Source organism: Oncorhynchus clarkii, chromosome 12 (genome assembly GCF_045791955.1).
Source record: "Oncorhynchus clarkii lewisi isolate Uvic-CL-2024 chromosome 12, UVic_Ocla_1.0, whole genome shotgun sequence".
Lineage (NCBI taxonomy): Eukaryota > Metazoa > Chordata > Actinopteri > Salmoniformes > Salmonidae > Oncorhynchus > Oncorhynchus clarkii.
Window position 1 is genome coordinate 35,982,278 of NC_092158.1, and position 13,586 is coordinate 35,995,863.

The following is a 13,586-nucleotide window of genomic DNA, read 5'->3' on the forward strand; positions in this document are numbered from 1 at the left end:
TCAGAAATCACTGCCTCATTGCCTGTATCCGCAGTCAAACGACCACCCATCCCTAAAACACTTCTGCGAGCAGGCCTTTCTAATCGACCTGGCCCGGAAATCCTGGAAGGATATTGACCTCATCCCGTCAGTCGAGGATGCCTGGTCGTTATTTAAAAGTAATTTCCTCACCATCTTAAATAAGCATGCCCCGTTCAGAAAATGCAGAACTAAGAACAGATATAGCCCTTGATTCACTCCAGACCTGACTGCAATAGCATAAAAACATCCTGTGGCGCACTGCAATAGCATCGAATAGCCCCTGCGATATGCAACTGTTCTGGGAAGTCAGGAACCAATACACGCAGTCAGTCAGGAAAACAAAGGCTAGCTTTTTCAAGCAGAAATTTGCATCCTGTAGCTCCAACTCCAAAAAGAGTTTTGGGACACTAAAGTCCATGGAGAACAAGAGCACCTCCTCCCAGTTGCCCACTGCACTGAGGCTAGGTAACAAGGTCACCATGATAAATCCATGATAATCAAAAATTGCCTTCCTCCTGGCTACTACAACCCCGGACAACAGCAGTCTTCATCGACCTGGCCAAGGCTTTCGACTATGTCAATCACCGTATTCTTATCGGCAGACTCAATAGCCTTGGTTTCTCTAATGACTACCTTGCCTGGTTCACCAACTACTTTGCAGACAGAGTTCAGTGTGTCAAATCGGAGGGCATGTTGTCCGGACTTCTGGCAGTCTCTATGGGGGTGACACAGGGTTCAATTCTCGGGCCGACTCTTTTCTCTGTATATATCAATGATGTCGCTCTTGCTGCGGGCGATTCCCTGATCCACCTCTACGCAGACGACACCATTCGGTATACTTCTGGCCCTTCTTTGGACACTGTGTTAACAACCCTCCAGGCAAGCTTCAATGCCATACAACTCTCCTTCCGTGGCCTCCAACTGCTCATAAAACACTAGTAACATCAAATGCATGCTTTTCAACCGTTCGCTGCCCGCACTCGCCCACCCGACTAGCATCACCACCCTAGACAGTTCCGACCTAGAATATGTGGACAACTATAAATACCTAGCTGTCTGGCTAGACTGTAAACTCTCCTTCCAGACTCATATTAAACATCTCCAATCCAAAATCAAATCTAGAATCGGCTTTCTATTTCACAACAAAGCCTCCTTCACGCACGCCGCCAAACTTACCCTAGTAAAACTGACTATCCTACTGATCCTCGACTTCAGCGATGTCATTTACAAAATAGCCTCCAACACTCTACTCAGCAAATTGGATGCAGTTTATCACAGTGCCATCCTTTTTTCTTATCAAATCACCTTATACCACCCACCACTGCGACCTGTATGCTCTAGTAGGCTGGCCCTCGCTACATATTCGTCACCAGACCCACTGGCTCCAGGTCATCTATAAGCCTATGCTAGGTAAAGCTCCGCCTTATCTCTCTCTGTTCACTGGTCACGATAACAACACTTTCCAGCAGGTATATCTCACTGATCATCCCTAAAGCCAACACCTCATTTGGGCGCCTTTCCTTCCAGTTCTGAGCTGCCAGTGACTGGAACAAATTGCACAAAACAAAAAAACAAAAAAAGTTGGAGACTTTATTCTCCCTCACCAACTTTAAACATCAGCTATCTGAGCAGCTAACCGATCACAGCAGCTGTACATAGTCCATCTGTAAATAGCCCACCCAATCTACCTACCTCATTCCCATACTGTTTTTGTTTACTTTTCTGCTCTTTTGCACACCAGTATCTCCACTTGCACATCATTATCTGCTCATTTATCTGCTAAATTGTAATTATTCGCTCCTATGGCCTATTTATCGCCTACCTCCTCATGCCTTTTGCACACACTATATATATAGACTTTCTTTTTTTCCCCTAATGTGTCATTGACATGTTTATTGTGTTATAGGCTTGTTTGTTTATTCCATGTGTAACTCTGTGTTGTTGTCTGTGTCACACTGCTTTGCTTTATCTTGGCCAGATCGCAGTTGTAAATGAGAACTTGTTCTCAACTAGCCTACCTGGTTAAATAAAGCTGAAATAAAAAATAAAAAGGAAAGGCGGCCAAAGGAAGAATTTGGGGGTGACCAGTGAGATGTACCTGCTGGAGCTCATGCTACGGGTGGGTGCTGCTATGGTGACCAGTGAGCTGAGATTATTTTAGAATAAGGCTGTATAGTAAAAAAAAATAGGAAAAAGACAAGTGGTCTTAATACTTTCCGAATGCACTGTAACTCAAACTTCCTTCATACTGGACACAAATGGTATCCACGAGATCATATGACTCTGGGGAAGTAGATAAACGTCCTCCTTGCACAATTTCCCTAAGTAGGCCTTTAACTTTAATTTCTCTTTCCTCCGTCAAGAGGGTGGGCCACTAAAACGCTTTGCCTGTGAGGTTGACCCCCAAAAAGGAGCATGTTTTCATGTGCTTGGGTCCCAGGAAAACACAGAATTTGTCATTTGGGTCCCAGGCTGAAAAATTTTAAGAAACCCTGACCTACCCCCTTTCCCAGTCTGGTACAGATGAGAAAACACAGTGTGGCTTGACAGCTAGTCTCTCTCCAAAAGCGCAGGGACTCAAGTGTGGTGAATGTGGGGTACAGTGGTTTGACAGCTGTGCTGGAGATCTGAGCTCAACAGAGGTGGGTTAATAATGACACTAGCTAGTAGCCACCTCAGAGATCAGATTCGTAATACCTTCCTGTACAGGAAAAGAGGGTGGCCTGTAGCCTCGCTGTGCAAATGGATGATAATTCCAAAAATGTTAGTCATGTAAGACAAGACAAGTCACCTGAGGCCATCTGCTATGCAAACAGAAAATATCTTATGAGCACAAAACCAAAACAGACACCTGTAAGTGATTTAACATTCAAAACCTCTCCTAGAATTTTGAAAGGATGATAAAATGTGATTGTGTTGGTAGCGTACATTGTTTCGGAGAAAATGTTAATTTGCCTCTAAAACGCAACATCAAATGACTGGCTTAAAATAAAACAAAATGATAAGCAGCCAAGTGGCTCATTCCACACAGAAAATTCTTGCAACATAAAAATCTGTTTTTTTTGCTAGTAAACTGGCGGGTGCTGAATGCTAATTGCCACTAATCAATGCATCTTAATCAGCTGAAACATCAGAAAAGTGACTCAAGTTGTCTGTGATCTGTTATTCATAGCCTAGAACTCAGAGGTCTCAGAAAAATTAAGCATGGCTTTGATGTAATCCGGTGTTCCATTGCCACCGCTTAAAATGAGTATGAATGAAGATTCTATAGGCCTTGCCTACATTTTGACCTCAGTACAGAATCTTTTGAAGCATAAAATGTTCACAGATGTAGTGTACCTGATTCACACTCTGTGAAGGCAACAATCATCTTCACTTACAATTACCTATTATTAAATACATTAGCAACAGCTGAATATTAGGTCAGATCTAGAGCAGGGATGGGCAATTGGCGGCCCGCATGACCCCCTTTTGAAGGCCCTCGGATTAATCCCCCCCCCCCCCGGGTCTCAACTTACTGTTGAAAGAGTATGACATGAAAGAATACATTCACGAAGATCAATTTCGAAATTTGGTTGTACATCGCAGTCTCTCTTGTTATGTCATTCACTGATAGAAATCTGAAAACAAAATCTGTATATGGGCTAATTGACTATCTAAAATTGTTATCATGGTCGAATTACCAGCCGGGGGGCCCCCCCAAAGATTTTTTTTGTCAGTCTCAATCAGCAATCATATTAAAAACGGCAAATATTTCTCTCCACCCTATGGCAAAATTTATAGAATTGCAGGAAATGTGCTGTAAAACAGCACATTTTCCTCTCCGCCCCATGGCAAAATGAGTATGATTGCATGAAATGAGTTACGAAATTGGTAAATCTTCTCTTCACCATGGGAAAATGTGAAGAATTGAAGCAAACTGCTTTAAAACTTGCTTTAAAACTGCAACATTTTCTCTACACCCCCATGGCAAAGTGTAGAATTGCATGAAATGAACAAACTTTTATTTGTATTATTTATTCTCTCCTCTGTCAAGAGGGAGGCCACTAAATAAGTGTTTGGGGGGGGGGGTAAGCAAGCAAGCAGAACCGTGAGTAACTGCAGCCTCTCATGATGAGTTCAGATTTTTTTGTGGCGCCAACCAAATGTGCCTATCCCTGATCTAGAGCTAAGTATCATGGCAAATGAATCCCATTGGATGCTTGAAGTTTCTCATTTTCAAAATTAGCCTCATTGTCAAATATCTCACCAATTGCTTTCAAGTTTCCTTAAAACTTATGACACTAAAACCATGTAGACTTTATATGGGAATATGTCAGTCAAATTCATTAACAAAAGTTTAGGCTACATGGTTTGAGATTTTAGCCAACCATTTCTGCCCTCTTATTTAAACCACTCTACACACTTTGATTAATATCCACTATATTGCTCCGCCAGGCTGAAGTGGATTAATGAAAAAAAAACATTGACAAACATGCTTTCCTCTTTATTTGCTCTCAGCTAAAGTCATGTTGCACTTGCAAGTCAATTAAACATGAACATTAGATAACACTTATAAAGCCAGCATGGTGTCTTCTTGCATTGGCTAATTAGTACATGCATAGGTCCCCATGCATTGTGGTGCTTTGCACTTGAGAACAATGCCTTTTCGAAATGAGAGACCATTTATCTATCCACCCTCTCTTCACAATGAATGCATTGTTACAAAGCAATGTTATTTGAAAGAGCAGAGCCTGTAAAGAAAATAATATGATGAATGATATGCTCAATAATATGATAATGTATATGAATGGGGAAAATAATATTTTCATTTTCTCATCAAGATGTTTTAATACATTAAAGCAAATTTAGACCACATTTCCATTCTATGTATGTCCTAGTCCAACCATTGAGCCGTCATCATTCTAAACTTGAAATGAGAACAAATGGAGTAGTACAGCATCACGAATGTAATAGTCTTGACTCTTGAGCATCAAGACAAAACTGTCTGGGATTCATTGAAGAACGTTAAATCACTTTAATGGCTCTTCATTGTGATGGAAACATAGCACCCAGACAACAAAATTATCCCTTACAATACTCGATAATTGCACTGAGTCAAGGAGCCTGCGTTTCTCAGGAAACAAGGGTCTGAAATGTAATTATTCACCCTTTGGAAAATGTAGGGCAACTGCGCAATGATGTAAAGCAGCACTCTCGGGCGAACTAATGTCAAGCTCTCATTTTTGACAGAGTAAGCAGAAGATATCAGAGAGCAGAATGATTAGATCTTCTCTGTCGTAAATTAAATAACCACTCTGGCAGTCGGCAAAGGAAATGAACTTTAAAGAAGTGCCAGACTCCACGAGTAAGGACAGGACATAACACTGCTACATTATACAACCTCTTGGAGGACACTGACATTTTAATTTGTGATCAGCAACTGTACATTAGTGACAAATCACACCCCATGTCATCACCACTGACATTAAATCACAGATGTATTACACTATTATGAACTGCAGTGGTTCTGCAACAATGCATAAAAGACAACCGTTAATCAGAATAATGACGCAACAGCAATTGGCCTACATCCCATTACACAAGACAGTGCAAAACTGAGATGTTATTTTGACAGCACAAGTAGCTGAGCAGTAACAGAATAAAACTGACCATTTGACAAAAACGTAACGTTACTCCAGGCTCCAATTGATCATGGGTGGTATTTGATGAATCCGCACAAATACAGCAAAGATCCCATCTGCTAAAAATGCATCGTAATAGATTTTCAGAATTGCAGCAAAATAAAATCCACACTTTGTAAGGAGGAGCCACCTAAACCAGATCTGCCGAGGCACACAGGCTGAAACATCCCCCTTTCTCTCCCTCAACTCTGCCCATATATATGTACCATTTTTTCCCTCATCAACCCGGAAGTCACAATTTGGTTCATCCCGATTGGATCTCGTCGAATCAGTAAGACTGCCAGCATGTTTACCAATCAAATAGCTTTCACCAATGTAAAAATAGTAGGGATTCCGTGCGCAAGGTCGTGTGGCTGCCAGATGAGCATGATGTAAACCTTTTGTTACCTTACCAAACCTCTCACTGGTTTGTGAAAGATGAGGTGGAGATTTCACTTAACGACCAATGGAACTGTCTAAAATGTACAAACTCTGCCCACCCAGGGCACCATGCCTTGCAAAACGAACTCCACCAGTGTTTACCTTGGACTCATCCTGCACAAACTAATAATATGCTGATGTGTAAAGAGATACAACTAAAAAGCTGCGTTGTCGAGGTAGATTTTAGTCAGGCTGAACAGCAAGAATGCAACAATACTGAGGAGTCTGTCTATGAAAAAGAGGCATAGTAGCCATTATAGAACATAGGAAAAAAAGCCATACAAAATGATAACACTTGCTGACATCATGTCCAAACCGCTTGTTGATTGTCAGATCAATCGCGATATGGTGGCATTGACGCATACCCGCCCCCTGTCTTGTTTCAAAGGCCACTGTTATTAGCCAAGTCAGGTGCTTCTCCAGTCTCTCGCTCAGCCTCCACCCCACAGAAACAGACCCCACATAAAAGGTTTACTAATTTCTCTCTTGGATGGCTACTGGATGATTCGGAGTCTGATCAAAGGAGCACAGCAATGGGGCACCACACTGCCTACTATACGCACAACAAATTCGATCTGGACCACCCACCAGCGGCAGGTTGTCCAAATGTAGAAAGCTGGCAATCAATTCAATATCCATCCCCCACAATAGAACAACACAACCGCTATTCACCCCTCGCCGAGATGAGAATATTTGAAGGAGGTGGCAGGCTTGTAAACTACATAGTTGACTCGTTAATCAGCGAAATGAAAATCAACCTGCGTCTAATTGAAAGCAATTAGCTAGTGGCACAATAAAGAAAGGCAAAGTAAAGACATTCCTGATATTCTAGTTAACCAATTGATTACGCTGGATAGTTAGATGGCACATGTAACACAAAATTGTTAGGTAACGTAAGATAATGCATAATTCATTTAGTTAGAATATAATGTAAAAGGTAACAGTTTAGCCTCATTGTATAGCCATCTTACAGTCCATTCAATTATGATTGACATATCATCAACATTAGTTAACTGACATAATGCGGGCTAGTTGACACATTCAATAGTGAAAACTGAAGTCTCTCGTTATGCCAAAACCTTAAATTCAGATTTATTTGAACAAAGGAGAGGCTTTTAATCAAATGAATTGCTATTGCAATAGCATGCTAACTGCTGGCTATTGATAACTCGCAGCTAGCTAATGTTAACTAATGAAACACAGCTAGCGGATTGATAGCTAACGTTAGAATGACTCCTTTGTTGCCGTCTCGGCTTTGCACACATTTATGACAAGTAATTACCTTCCAATGATGAATGAAATCTCATATTAGATAGAAATACTTACTCTCCATGTACCTCCTCGAAAGGCATTGCTTAAAAAATCATCATGGTTTACAAATTCAAAAACAGATTTTTTGCTGTTGGACTGCTGCTGTCTGCGGCAGCAACTTCCGGCGCATGCGCAACTTTCTCAGCACCCAGCCAAGTCAATATGGTGTAATTGCAGACCACAATTGTGGGCGTTTCTTGATATGAGTGTTCCCTGATATCAGGAAACGCCCATTGATACCTGCCATTGGTCAGTTCCGGTGTTTTGAGTTCAAACCCTTGAGTTGACAAGGTACACATCTGTCGTTCTGCCCCTGAACAGGCAGTTAACCCACTGTTCCTAGGCCGTCATTGAAAATAATAATTTGTTCTTAACTGACTTGCCTAGTTAAATAAAAATAAAAAATAAATAAAAAAGGTGCCAGGTTAGGATAATTAACGTATAACAGGTTAGGTGAATTGTGTTTACATAGCTAGCAGATTAGGATAACTAAGGTGCCAGGTTAGGATAATTAACGTAACAGGTTAGGTGAATTAGCCATGGCAGATTAGGAGACTGAGGTTAAGTTTAGGAAAAGGGTCAGGGTTAGGCCAAATATTATGGATATACTGACAAGATACATGTCTCTCCGCCCTAACAATGGGAGTCTTTGTCCACAAAGCGGTTCCGCCGAGTTGGGCCTTTCTTTTCCTGTTCCTCTTTGGTTAGACTAAGCTACAATCGATGACATTAATATAAAACACTGGATTGCTGAGGCTATGTATTGGCCATTGAGAACTTTTAAGCCCCGGTCGGCCATATTGGAACTCCTTAGTAGGAACAGTCCTCCATAGGAATGAATGTAATTCTACAGTATTTCAATTAAATGTTTAAAGGAAAACATGACATGTATTTAGGTCCTTTTTTGTAGTGGGGACAGCAACATTTGTACTCTAAAAAAAATACTATGAGAAAAAAAAATGTGAGCATACTAATGTGCATACAATGTGCATATAATTATATAAGCTCACATAATATAATTTCAAAGTATGCATTAAGGTGTCTGTATTAGAATATACATGTCAAAAAACAGAATGTAGATATTAATAAATGCATTTCTATAGCTTCCAAAAGTACCAAGATGGCTATGCGGTGGCTTCAATACAATGCCTCCTGTCAATCATCCAAGGTTTATACACATCATTAGCTACAATACCTCGGTTGTCAAAAACTGTTGTCACCGCGAAAAAAATGGCCACTGACTAATGGCGAGCATCAATGGGTGTAACTTAATATCAAGAAACGCCTATATCAGAAAACTCCCCTAATTGCGATCTGCAATTACACCCTTCTCAGCCAAGTCAGTCTTCTAGCTGGAAGTTTTTCCCAGGCACTGATCTAAGATCAGTTAGGTTTATTTTCCAAATAATGGATTAAGGTTTTGATAGGGTTAGGCTTAGTTGGTTCTAGAACTGTGATTAGGGACATCTTCTACCTAAAACAAGTCCCAAGAAAAGAAAAGAATAGGAGAAATGTTATAATCTATTTAATAAACTTATGCTTGTGTTATGAAATGTAATGCTCTACTTACCATTTCCAGAAAATTTTATTAGGTCAACTATTGATATCATTCATTATTGTGCCAACAACAACGATGTGGAACATGATCATATTGATGGCAATATTCAATGCATAACATCTTGGTAAATAGGCCTACATAATATATGACTGAGCAAAAGTTTAATAATCCAAATCATTTTATATGTCTACATTTGCAAGACTAGATTACAATTCATTGTTTATTACAGTAATCAAAATAATTTGTATGTACACAGAATCCAGTGTTCAAGTCTTTCACCCACCTTAGTCAATAGAGTCATATGGTTTGTGATTTGATGAAGAATTCAATTGTGCAGTCTGAATTCTCTAATCAAAAGTTTGGACACCTACTCAATCAAGATTTTTCTTTATTTTTACTATTTTCTACATTGTAAAGTGAAGACATCAAAACTATGAAATAACACATGTGGAATCATGTGGTAACCAAAAAACTGTTAAACATATTTTATATTTGAGATTCTTCAAAGTTATTTTTTAATATTTTTTTTACCCCCTTTTTTCTCCCCAATTGTGTGGTATCCAATTGGTAGTAGTTACAGTCTTGTCTCATCACTGCAACTCCCGTACAGACTCGGGAGAGGCGAATGTCGAGAGCGTCCTCCGAAACACAACCAAACCAAGCCGCACTGCTTCTTGACACAATGCCCATCCAACCCGGAAGCCAACCGCACCAATGTGTCAGAGGAAACACTGTACACCTGGCGACCTGGTCAGCGTGCACTGCGCCCGGCCTGCCACAGGAGTCACTAGTGCGCGATGAGACAAGGATATCCCTGCCGGCCAAACCCTCCCTAACCCGGACGATGCTGGGCCAATTGTGCGCTGCCCCATGGGTCTCCCGGTCGCGGCCGGCTGCGACAGAGCCTGGACTTGAACCCAGCTAGCACTGCGATGCAGTGCCTTAGACCACTGCGCCACCCGGGAGGCCCAAGTAGACACCCTTTGCCTTGATGACAGCTTTGCATACTTGGCATTCTCTCAACAAGTTTCATGAGGTAGTCACCTGGAATGCATTTCAATTAACAGGTGTGCCTTGTTAAAAGTACATTTGTCGAATTTCTTTCCTTCTTAATGCATTTGAGCCAATCAGTTGTGTTGTGACACGGTAGTGGTGGTACACAGAAGAAATCCCTATTTGGTAAAAGACCAAGTCCAAATTATGGCAGGAACAGCTCAAATAAACAAAGAGCAACGACAGTCCATCATTACTTTAAGACATGAAGGTCAGTCAATTTGGAACATCTCAAGACCTTTGAACATTTCTTCAAGTGCAGTCGCAAAAACCATCAAGAGCTATGATGAAACTGGCTCTCATGAGGTCTGCCACACGAAAGGAAGACCCAGATTTACCTCTGCTGCAGTGGATACGTTCATTATAGTTAACTGCACCTCATATTGCAGCCCAAATAAATTATTCACGGAGTTCAAGTAACAGACACAGCTCAACATCAAGTGTTCAGAGGAGACTGCGTGAATCAGGCCTCCATGTTCGAATTGCTGCAAAGAAACCACTACTAAAGGACACCAATAATAAGAAGAGACTTGCATGGGCCAAGAAACTTGAGCAATGGACATTAGACCGGTGGAAACCTGTCCTTTGGTCTGATGAGTCCAAATTTGCAATTTTTGATTCCAACTGTTATGTCTTTGTGAGACGCAGAGTAGGTGAATGGATGATCTCAGCATGTGTGGTTCCCCCTGTGAAGCATGGAGGAGGTGTGATGGTGTGGGGGTGCTTTGCTGGTGAAACTGTCTGTGACTTATTTAGAATTCAAGGCACCCTTAACCAGCATGGCTACCACAGCATTCTGCAGCGATACGCCATCCCATCTGGTTTGCGCTTTAGTGGGATTATCATTTGTTTTTCAACAGGACAATGACCCAACACACCTCCAGGCTATGTAAGGGCTATTTGACCAAGAAGTAGAGTGATGGTGCTGCATCAGATGACCTTGCCTCCACAATCCCCTGACCTCAACCAAATTGAGATGGTTTGGGATGAGGTTTGGGCAGAGTGAAGGAAAAGCAGCCAACAAGTGCTCAGCATATGTGGGAACTCATTCAAGACTGTTGGAAATCATTCCTCATGAAGCTGGTTGAGTGAATGCCAAGAGTGTGCAATGAAGTCAAGGCAAAGGGTGGCTACTTTGAAGAATCTAAAATATATTTTGATTTGTTTCACACTTTTTTGGTTACTACATGATTCCATATGTGTTATTTCATAGTTTTGATGTCTTCACTATTATTCTACAATGTAGAAAATAGTAAAAATAAAGAAAAACCCTTGAATGAGTAGGTGTGTCCAAACTTTTGACTGGTACTGTATATCTGAAACAAATAAATTACCCCTTTACATCCACCCACCTGCCTGCTGCTCCCCCATTATTGATACCATTTTGAAGCTTGGAGAAAATGGCATACATTGAGAGAATGTATCATTCCATTGTATAGTATCATCATGCCTGCCATCATGCCTGTTGAGAGGCAGGTAATGATACATTTGTGATATAGGAATTATTATCCGCTGGGGGAAAGACAACAACAAAACAAGTTACATAGGCAACATTTTTAAAATATTGAATGGTGATTTGAATCAGCAATACTTCTTTACCATAAATGATAATAATTAGCAAGTATATGATATAATTGATTGTATGTGTCTATTTAGGATCCATATAGATTCTATGAGACATGGAAATGCCTTGGTTATCATCCAGACCAGACTATTACAATGCCCCAAGCCAAATCCTGCCTAGCCTGCAAGCCTTACTACATCCACACACCACCTCCATCAAGTGAGAAGGGCCCAGGGGGGAGAGCTCTGTCTGAAAGCCCAATCACAGTGGCGTCAGCTGGGGATGGAGAAGTAGCAGCGCAGCAGTGGGCACCATCAGGCCATAGTAAAGTTAATGATGCAGAATGGTGTCTTTTCTCCTGCCCCAGAAGAATGTCAATACAGGATGTTTAAGAACACTGTACCTAATTACGCTTTTTAAATTCACAGCCGACATGATTGATGATTTTTGAAAGTAGGGCATTATCGATCCACCTCACAGACAAGTCCTATTGATTGCAAGTCTAGATTGACTATTACTTTTTTCTTTAGGCCGTCATTGTAAATAAGAATTTGATCTTAACTGACTTGACTAGTTAAATAAAGGTTAAATAAAAACTTTTAAAAAATCAGAGCATCTACAGTATGTGAATTGGTGGGTGTTTTTTTCAGTGGTGGTGGGGGCTAAATCATTACTTTAAAAGTATTTTGATGAAGGCCTTATAGAGGATGTGGCAGTTGCAGCTGCTGTGTTGTGGTACTGACTGCAATCATCTGTAATGGATTGCAAGATAGAGAGTTTGAATGAATTGGAAAATAAACCAGAACAGAAAATAGATAATCAAGGACAATAACCACCCAAGCCACTGCTTGTTCACCCCGTTATCATCCAGAAGGCAAGGTGAGTACAGGTGCATCAAAGCTGGGACTGAGAGACTGAAAAACAGCTTCTATCTCAAGGCCATCAGACTGTTAAATTATGTTAAATAGCCACCACTAGCACATTAGAGGTGAATGCCTCTAATGGAACACTAGTCACTTTAATAATGTTTACATATTTTGCATTACTCATCTCATATGTATATACTTTATTATATCCCTATACTACTGTATCTAAGTCTATGCCACTTTGACATTGCTCGCTCAATATTTATATATTCTTAATTCCATTCCTTTACTTTAGATTTGTGTGTATTGTTGTGAAATTGTTAGATATAACTGTTAGATATTACTGCACTGTTAGAGCTAGAAACACAAGCATTTTTGCTACACACGCAATAACATCTGCTAAACACGTGTATGTGACAAATAACATTTGATTTGATTTGATCTTCTATGACATTATTCCAAGTGCACTTTAAATGGCAACATGGGCTCTACAATTGATAATTAAATTGTTTGCAGGCACAGTCATTTTGTTATTTTTGGAGGGAGCCCTTTCCCTTTGTGTAAATGTTTTGCAGGCACATTCATTTTGTTATTTTTGGAGAGAGCCCTTTCCCTTTTTGAAGGCCAAAGTTAATGCAGTCATAGAAAGAACTCTGATGGCCATGTGAGGAAAGCCCTGAGGGAGCAATGGCCTTGAATGAATGTGTGGCTGTGCGTGCATGTATGCGTGTGTGCGTGTTTGAAAGCGAGAGAGAGAGAGAGTGAGAGAGAGAGAGAGAGAGCTCAACTCAAACATACTGATCCTCAAATATCCTTTAGTTTCTAGTTCCATTAAAAGTATATTCTACAGTGAGTGTCTGCTAAAGGCTCTATTTTTGCTGCTCCCTCTTTTTCGGCAGAGCTTTCAGTTAAATGATGACAGATTGTGAGCTACCTGATATCCTTCATCATTCTTCCCAGTGGAGGTGTTTGTTCCGCCCTGAGTGGGTCCTGGAGGACTAACAAGCAGCCGGCATGTTTAAAGGACTATGGAGAAACATCTGCTCTCTCTTGCTTTACTTGCAATGAGAATGAAAACAACATAATAAAATAGAACAAATCAAATCTAT

At 40.7% G+C, this 13,586-nt stretch overlaps 1 protein-coding gene across 8 annotated transcripts in view; it reads right to left on the reverse strand.

The window, feature by feature from the left end:
• The window catches only part of LOC139423126 (protein FAM222B-like), a 73,891-nt gene that overhangs the window by 58,761 nt on the left and 1,544 nt on the right, over positions 1-13,586 (reverse strand). For 2 of the 8 annotated variants that reach the window (XM_071174799.1, XM_071174804.1), the window contains exon 1: positions 7,452-7,569. The exons of 2 other annotated variants lie outside the window; for them this stretch is intronic. The gene's annotated coding sequence lies outside the window, so the exon portion shown is untranslated. Of the gene's footprint in view, positions 1-5,673; positions 5,799-7,451; positions 7,570-13,586 lie in introns of those variants that run through there. 4 more of the 8 variants (XM_071174797.1, XM_071174802.1, XM_071174807.1 and 1 more) reach the window with 4 other exon arrangements.